Source organism: Astatotilapia calliptera, chromosome 23 (assembly GCF_900246225.1).
Source record: "Astatotilapia calliptera chromosome 23, fAstCal1.2, whole genome shotgun sequence".
NCBI lineage: Eukaryota > Metazoa > Chordata > Actinopteri > Cichliformes > Cichlidae > Astatotilapia > Astatotilapia calliptera.
Genome location: NC_039323.1, coordinates 19,807,395 through 19,817,422, shown reverse-complemented (window position 1 = coordinate 19,817,422; position 10,028 = coordinate 19,807,395).

Below are 10,028 nucleotides of genomic sequence, written 5' to 3'. Positions count from 1 at the left end.
TGACAGAGAAGGAAGCAGTGCAATAAAGCTGACATCACAGTTTTTCTAATCTGCAGCAAAATAACTGCAGGCAGTGGCGGCTTTTGATACGGGCGATACGGGCGGCACGGGCGGTTGCCCGGGGCGGCATCGTGGTGGGGGACGGCATCACGGGCATCAGCAAAAAGAAAAAAAAAAATAATAAAAATTGCTCGTACTCATGCTGCCACGACGTCATGCCAGCGCATATTGGGAATGTCACAGGCACCGATCGGTTTTCTATCGGCCATTTGCTGGGAGTAAGGGCGCCCTCGTTTGCGAGGTGCGCCTGCTGCTTGCGGCACAGGGAGGAGAGGGCGGGGCGGGGGATTCTCTGGCTGGCTGGCACAGCATCTAATAACCAACTCGCAAAATAAAAACAAACCAACAAACATGAAAACACCAGATATTATAATATAGACTTATAATTTGCACCGATGTTTTTTCGAAATTCTGTACGCGAAAAGTGAGCGCGAGAGCCCTCGGTGCGCCTGCTCGCTGCTGAAGTCAAAGTAAAACTTTATTGTCATCTCCGCTACATACAGTCCAGTATATACAGACACGAGACGACGAAGCTCCAGTTACAGAAGTGCAAGTAAACAAACAATATATATAAGAAGAGTAAGAAAATAAATATGCACTTTAGGACTCGGGGTAAAGGGATCAATAACAATTAAAATTTATAATTTACAGTTTGATGATTTCTCACACACAACCTGTTGAAAGGGGAGGGGGTGCTTCCAAATAGAGCACATTTCATTCATAATGTTGTAAATCCAAGCCCATTTGTATTCATGATTTGAATCCTGGGTTGTGTGAAATCCCAGAAATACACCCTAGACAAAGTGAATCTGTGAACTAAGGTGTAGGTCTGTTAGGTTATGTTGTGGTGCTCCTCGATATGGGGGATTTGTGTTCATACTGGAGTGCAAAATTAAAACCAATGGAAGATGGACAAGAAAAGTTCAAAGGCATCAGGTGCTCAGTTTAGAAAAAATAGAAAAGAAGAGGAGAAACGAGCAAAAGATACAGGTAAGCAGATGTGCCATTGGATAATGGCAGGTCATGTATCCTGAAGCAATCAGAATCAGAATACTTTATTAATCCCTAAGGAAATTATGTAGGAAACAGGCTAGGGCCGCTACTGACTGCAGGCGACATGAACTGAATATTCTCAGCTGAACTGAGCTTCAGAGAAACACAACATACTGATATTCACTGTGAAAGTTTTACAAAGACAGACAAACAACATCTGAATCATAGTGTTGTGGAAGTTTTCCATTTAAATAAAGCCTGCAGATGAGCGGTGAGCGGTAGCTAACATTCTTTAATCCAAACACACAAAGAACAGAAAACCAAGCTTGTGGAGAGCCTACATGACCGCGGGGCAGACGGTCAGCAGAGTCTCACTGAGCCTAGCATGGCTCTCAGTTAAATACCTTCTCCAGGAACAAAAGGCAGTACACAGCTGTTTCACACCTTAAGATTCACACTCCTTTGCGTGAATCCTTGAAGAGACAAAAGACTCTTCCTGTAGTCCTTCCTGTGGTCCTTCCTGTGGACAAAAAAAAACATTAGCCAGCGGTGTGTCCTGCTGTAAATCATGTGATTAGATCAACCCCGATTAACCCTCTGCTGTGGAAAAAGTGATGTAGATGTTAGCGCAGCGCATCTGTATGAACACTTTCTCACAGTGACCTCTGCACTGTAAACAATACAAGGTCATTAATAACACACTGCTGGTAAATTCACAAAGACACAGAAAGTGGCATTTAAAAGGTTAAGTCAGCACGGCCCAAAAGCCCATGCAACATGTTGCTGTCACCTTTCTGCTCCTGTAAAAAGAAACATACATACATCCACCCTTTTGTCACTCTGGGTGGAGGTGCAATCTTGCATACTGGTGTCAAGTCAGCCAAAGCTTTTGTCAGTCCAGTCAGTCCCCATTTTTTATTTGCTGACAGTAGAACCTCTCGTGACGCAATGAGTTTCTACTGCCAGCAATTACGTCATTTCAAAAAAGAAAAAGAATTTAGACTGGATTACCTCGCTGAATCCTTTTTGGCAGGGACTTGTTTTCTGATTGTCCCAAATAAGTGGCTTTCTCCCGAGCCCATTTTAATTTTGGAGAAGCTCACTTGCGATTGTTCAACATGTTGTGTAGCGCTTTCGATTCCGATCTTGCAGGCCTGCTTGAAAAAGAGAAAATTGCCAAACAAAAAATCTCAGTGCACTGTTAAAAATCAAAAAAATATGAAGGCCTCTTTTTAGAAGTTGTCTAAGCGTACTCTCTTAGAATGATAGATCAAAATACAACTGGTAGGTTAAAAGTGGTACCAAAAGAAAATGCATCAGCCACGTAAATCCCCAAAACATTCATCCACCAGTCACACACCTCACACAACAGCAATATTCTATTAAATGATGAGTTTTTGCAAGGGCGTAGATTTGGTTTTGGCATTGGTGGGGACGGATGATTCAACCACTGAACTCTGCCCTGTTTCTTTTCCTTTTTGTTTTTGCTTCTTAATAAAAAGAGGAGAAATATACTTGCCTACTTATGCTATTCTACATGCTTTTAAACCATTTAAAATCACAATTCATAGTTTTATATGTGTCACGGTTTGCCGGGGCAAGCTGTGTGGAGGTGGAGAAAGGACCCAAAAGGCGGCAGCTCTGGTGCAGGTGAGTGTTTATTTACAGCAGTGGGTACAAACAGCAACGGGGTGTGAACATGAAACCGAAAACCTAAACTGGGTAAACTAACAACACAAACCAGGAATGACGGTGCAGGGAGATCTGGGGAAATACACATGAAGAGACGCAGGGAGACCGAGGGGAAACAACACAGACGAACCAGCAATTACTATGACAGAAGACACAACTTAAATACACTCAGAGAACACAGGGAGATTACATACAGGTGGGAACACAGCTGGGAGTGATTAACATGACGAGACTAGGGAGGCAAACTGAAAACACTCACATAAGACACAGACCTTCACAATAAAACAGGAACTTACACAAGAAAAGACACAAACTAAGAAACGCGGACTAGATACAGGAACACACGGGCAGAACAGAGTAAACACTAACCAGAGAAAGAACAGAACCACAATCACGAAGAGAAAACACAAAACGCTGGGTCAAAAGGACCCAGGATCATGACAATATGTGAATTATATAATGTTAAATTACTATTAAACAAATGACTGACTAAGTATTTTAGGCTTTAGTTTACTTCAGCCATATTCCATATAAATCAGGTGACATACAAAAATAAAAATAGCTTCAAATACACTCATGACAATAAAAGAATATGACTTTAAGGACTTAACAACATTACTTCAGTTATAGTACACCAACATCTCTGACACATTAGCACTAAGGGAACACTGACTGACCTGGTGGTTTTTGGCCATAAAACTACTCATGTAAGATTACCACAAAGTAAAAGATCTCTCAGCAAAATTATGCAATATTTTAGGCACTATTGCCCTCTATCAGATCAGTGAGCTGGGATCTTTTATTCTAAACATGAACTACTGTTACAGCAACAGACATGGACTACTGGTGCCCCACACAACAACTCAATGTCCACTATGTGAAGCAGCCAAACACATGCCCGCTCCTCTCGTTAGCTGAAATGAACTGCTGGCATATTGGTTTTACATCTATACTGTCCAGTCTCTCCTGGTGGACATGGCATACAGCGGCATTGTTTAATCTCATTTGAGTCATTGTTGACCTTAGCCATGTTTTTAGTCTTCTGAGAGCACTGAAGCTTCTTTCAGCCTCAGTACATGCGTTTTATCCTCAGATTAAAATTATTATTCTGTGCTTGATGTGCCTCACCTTTGGCCCTGGCTCTTCCCCTCTGACTACACTAGGACATATTGCCACCTGATAAAATAACGCATGGATTCGTGCCATATAAAAAGTGAGACATGTCAATTCAGATTCTTTGTCAAATATACACTAATGAATCAATTTACATCAGCAGCCTAACAGTTGTCATGATAATAAATACTAGTTAATCTACAGCACCAAATCATCAGTCAGTCACCTGTGACCTCGCCTCTTCACCTCTGTCCGAGCTACAACATAGCAGAGCTGCCTCTGTCACCTGATAAATAACAGTGAGACATTCCACATACATGCAGTCACACATGTGCTTCAAATACAGTCATGAACCACCAGGTCATCATCCAATTTCACCTGTGATCTTGTATCACCTTTGCTCTCTAAGCTCTGTGTTGGTTCTTCTGTCACCTGACAAACAGGACATACATGACATCCATCCATCCATCCATCCATCTTCATCCGCTTATCCGAGGTCGGGTCGCGGGGGTAGCAGCCTAAGCAAAGAGGTCCAGACCTCCCTCTCCCCAGCCACCTCCTCCAGCTTGTCCGGGGGAATACCAAGGCGTTCCCAGGCCAGCCGAGAGATATAATCTCTCCAGCGTGTCCTGGGTCTGCCCCGGGGCCTCCTCCCGGTGGGACATGCCTGGAACACCTCGCCCAGGAGGCGCCCAGGGGGCATCCTTGCCAGATGCCCGAACCACCTCAGCTGGCTCCTTTCGATGTGGAGCAGCAGCTGCTCTACTCTAAGCCCCTCCCGGATGGCCGAACTTCTCACCCTATCTCTAAGGGAGAGGCCAGCCACCCTTCGGAGGAAGCTCATTTCCGCCGCTTGTATCCGCGATCTCGTTCTTTCGGTCACTACCCACAGCTCGTGGCCATAGGTGAGGGTAGGGACGTAGATCGACCGGTAAATTGAGAGCTTCGCTTTTACACTCAGCTCCCTCTTCACCACGACTGACCGGTGCAGCGTCCGCATTACTGCAGCCGCAGCCCCAATCCGTCTGTCGATCTCCAGCTCCCTTCTCCCATCACTCGCGAACAAGACCCCGAGATACTTGAACTCCTCCACTTGGGGCAGGAACTCATCCCCGACCCGGAGTGGGCACTCCACCCTTTTCCGGCTGAGAACCATGGCCTCAGATTTGGAGGTGCTGATCCTCATTCCCGCTGCGTTACACTCGGCTGCGAACCGCTCCAGTGCGAGCTGGAGGCCCTCACCCGATGAAGCCAACAGAACCACATCATCCGCAAAAATCAGAGATGAGATTCTGAGGCCACCAAAGCGAAAGCCCTCCGCCACTTGGCTGCGCCTAGAAATCCTGTCCATAAAAATTATGAACAGAACCGGAGACAAAGGGCAGCCTTGGCGGAGCCCATCACCCACCGGGAACGAGTCCGACTTATTGCCGGCAATGCGAACCAAGCTCTTGCAACGGTTGTATAGGGATTGAATGGCCCGTAGCAATGGGCCAGACACCCCATACTCGCGCAACACCTCCCACAGGACGCCCCGAGGGACACGGTCGAATGCCTTCTCCAGGTCCACAAAACACATGTAGACTGGTTGGGCAAACTCCCATGCACCCTCAAGTATCCTCGAGAGGACAAAGAGCTGGTCCAGTGTTCCGCGACCAGGACGAAAACCGCATTGTTCCTCCTGTATCCGAGGTTCGACTAGCGGACGAACCCTCCTCTCCAGCACCCTGGCATAGACTTTCCCGGGGAGGCTGAGGAGTGTGATCCCCCTGTAGTTGGAACACACCCTCCGGTCCCCCTTCTTGAAGATGGGGACCACCACCCCGGTCTGCCAGTCCACAGGTACTGCCCCTGATCTCCACGCAACATTGCAGAGACGTGTCAACCAAGACAGCCCTACAACGTCTAGAGCCTTCAGGAACTCGGGGCGGACCTCATCGACACCAGGGGCTCTGCCACCAAGGAGTTGTTTAACTGCCTCAGTGACCTCGCCCCCGGAAATCGGTGGGTCACACCCCTCATCCCCAGACTCTGCTTCCTCCCCGGAAGACGTGTCAGTGGGATTAAGGAGGTCCTCGAAGTATTCCTTCCACCGCCCGGCAATTTTCTCAGTCGACGTCAACAGCGCTCCGCCAGCACTATACACAGTGCAGGTAGAGCACCGCTTTCCCCTCCTGAGACGCCTGACGGTTTGCCAGAATCTCTTCGAGGCAGTCCGAAAGTCTTTTTCCATGGCCTCTCCGAACTCCTCCCACACCCGAGTTTTTGCTTCAGCCACTGCCCGAGCCGCATTCCGCTTGGCCTGTCGATACCTGTCGGCTGCCTCCGGAGTCCCACAGGCTAACCAAGCCCGATAGGCCTCCTTCTTCAGCCTGGTGGCTCCCTTCACCTCTGGTGTCCACCATTTGGTTCGGGGATTACCACCACGGCAGGCACCAACCACCTTGCGGCCGCAGCTCAATGCAGCAGCTTCGGCAATGGAGACGCTGAACATGGTCCATTCGGACTCAATGTCCCCAGTCTCCCTCGGAATGCTGTTGAAGCTCTGCCGGAGGTGTGCGTTGAAGATCTCGCGGACTGGGGCCTCTGCTAGACGTTCCCAGCACACCCTCACTACGCGTTTAGGTGCACCAGGTCTGTCCAGCGTCCTCCCCCGCCACCTGATCCAACTCACCACCAGGTGGTGATCAGTTGACAGCTCAGCCCCTCTCTTTACCCGAGTGTCCAGAACATATGGTCGCAGGTCTGGTGATACGATTACAAAATCGATCATCGACCTACGGCCTAGAGCATCCTGGTGCCACGTGCACTTATGGACACTCTTATGTTCGAACAGGGTGTTCGTTATGGCCAAACTGTGATTAGCACAGAAGTCCAATAACAAAGCACCGCTCGGGTTCAGATCAGGGAGGCCGTTCCTCCCAATCACGCCCCTCCAGGTCTCGCTGTCGTTACCCACGTGAGCATTGAAGTCTCCCAGCAGGACAACAGAGTCTCCAGGTGGAGCACCTTCCAGCACCCCCCCCAGGGACTCTAAGAAGGCTGGGTACTCCGAACTGCCACTCGGCGCATAAGCGCAGATGACAGTCAGGACCCGTTCCCCGACCCTAAGGCGCAGGGAACAAACCCTCTCGTCCACCGGGAAAAACCCCAACGTACCGGCAGCAAGCCGAGGGGATATAAGAATACCCACCCCAGCCCGCCGCCTCTCACCAGGGGCAACTCCAGACTGAGACAGAGTCCAGCCCCTCTCCAGGAGACTGGTTCCAGAGCCCAGACAATGCGTAGAGGTGAGCCCAACTATATCTAGCCGGTACCTCTCAACCTCACGCACCAACTCAGGCTCCTTCCCCACCAGAGAGGTGACATTCCATGTCCCTATTGCCAGTCTTGGCAGCCGGGGGTCGGTCCGCCAGGGCCTCCGCTCCTGGCCGCCACCCGGCTCACAATGCACCCGACCCCTATGGCGCCTCCTGCGGGTGGTGGGCCTGCGGGAGGATGGGCCCATGTCTCCTCTTCGGGCTGTGCCCGGCCGGGCCCCATGGACTAAGGCCCGGCCACCAGACGCTCGCCCTCGGGCACCCTCCCCGGGCCTGGCTCCAGGGCGGGGCCCCGGTAACCCTATCCCGGGCAGGGTAAACTGTTCCCTCGATATTCTTTTCATGGGGGTCTTCTGAATCGCTCTTTGTCTGGTCCCTCACCCAGGACCAGTTTGCCATGGGAGACCCTACCAGGGGGCAAAAGCCCCCAGACAACATAGCCCCTGGGATCCCTGGGACACACAAACCCCTCCACCACGATAAGGTAGCGATTCAAGGAGGATGCCAAATACATGACAATAAGAATAAAATGTGGAGCTGCTTCAGTGTTTCTGTCAATTTGTGCAGATCTTGACTCATCAGTAATGTTTGTAGGCTGAGTGCATTTTTAAAACAATTTGTGCAAACTGCACTACAAGGTGGATATTTGCAAAATCATGACTACCTCAGGATATTTTGTCTCAAAAATTAACCCTATGAATATGTCAGTACCATTAGGATGAAATTATTGTGTCACCAACATTTTAATATTAGACATATAATTTTAACAGCCTCTGTAAACTAATATCCTGGCTTGCTCAAAGCTGCAGTTTTCTCTGACAGTTTCAATCAAAATTAGAAATGCTGCTCTGGGAGACTGAGATAACTAACAGTGCTGCCTGTTGTTGGGTTTGTTTTTCTTTACTCGAAGAGATCAAATTATTGGTGGGGACAATTCAATAATCGCTGGATATTGGTGGGGACATGTCCCTTCCGTCCATGCCAAATCTATGCCCTTGAGTTTTTGTTTCCCCCATGTACCCAGATGTGTGTCATGATATGACCTCCCCCACACATCAGAAGCAAGAAACTCAATAATCTATTAGTCTCCACTCATCTGACCCTCCTGCAGCATTCTGTTCACCCCTGCAATGATTCAATCATCCTTCCCCAAAAATAATAGTTCACTAGTGTATGTATCACCTTTTAACCTACTAAGTGAACCGGACAAGATGATGGTAACAGAAATGCATGGTTAAAAATACTGTTTGATCTTCATGAGCTTCATTGCATGTGTGTATGTGTTAGTAGGATTAATGCATTTTTCTGTTTGTGTAATTTTTGTGTACCTCTCCTCTTTGCGGTGCTCCAGACACTCTTCAATTCTCCACACAAGGCAGTCGTTTTTTCTTCCCAGTTTCTTAAACCCAAATTTCATTTCCCACACTAAAACAGCCTTCCTCCATGTCCTCCCCTGCTCCTTCCACTGTGGTCTCATCTCATCTCCCCCCCTTGCAGCAGTCCAACTATTCACATTTCATCTTTTAACTATTTAAATTTTCAGCTTTTCCTTTTTAAACAAATTTAAAGTGAAACAACACAAAACACTGCAAACCACAACACAATTAAATATAAATTAAAATATGAAAACAAAAAGAAGATGCACATTCTCTGTCATATGGACCTGCATGAATAAACTTTCGGAATCCTTTATCATCCGCAACTGAAAATAGTTGTGGATGATTACTATACCTTTTTAATGTGATGTTGTTGTCCCTGGCTCTCTTTCTGTCTCTTTCCCTCCCGCTCTGTTCCTGTGCTACTGCAAGTGTAACTACCGCCCCTCCCCCCTCTGCTCAGCGCAAAGCACAAGGCTTGTGTGTGGAGTGAAGCGGAAAAAAAGTGCGAGAGAGAGGGTGAGACAAAGGGGAAAAAAAACCCATGGCTCCTGTTGTCCGGCTCACTAGAATGGACTGGAGCCTCCTGCTTGAGGGGAGCAGTGTTTCATCTCATGTCCTACTGCTTTAGTCTGTGTAAACAAAATATGAGTAAAACATTACCAAGCCAGATTATATTTGGCATATTTTAAAAATAGAGTACATTACGGTGAAATCTGCTGTCAATTTGACATTTATATTTACCCTTTTAAAACACATTTTAGTTATATACATCAGACAAACTATTTGTAGAGCACTTAAATGTTTAATATTGTTTTTATAGTTGTACTGATAAGCGTTGATCACCAACAGCTTCATTAATTTTTTTTTTTTTTATTAGTCCTTTATTTATCCAGGTAAAAAAAATCTCATTGAGATTAAAAATCTCATTTCCAAGAGAGACCTGGCATCATGGCAACAAAAGTCACATACCACATAGGTATATAACATTTAAAACAAATACAATATCCCATACCACCATGTGTAAAATATACAATAACAGATCAAATTAAGAGTACATTAAAAACAATCACACTGAGTAAAAGAGCTGTTCACTTAAACTCTCCCAAGGTAACCAATTCTGATCATTTCAGTTCCTTCTGCAGATTATTCCAGGAAGCAGGGGCAGCATATTTAAAAGCCTTTTTCCCCAATTCTGTTCTGATTTTTGGGACAATCAATTGTATGATTTTGTTCGAACGAAGGCTGTATTGGTTGTGGTTTTTACACATATAAACACATAAATAAGATGGAACCAGCCATCTTATTTATGTGGATGAACTGGACGGTTCCAGGGAAACTATTAGGATCACTTGCCTCTAGTGGTCACTGTAAGTAACTACAACTCTACACTTGCAAGAATTAAAGATATTTTTTATTGCAGAAAGATGGAACAAAATTTTGTTTCACTCACTGGCAAACAATGGCAAGAGAT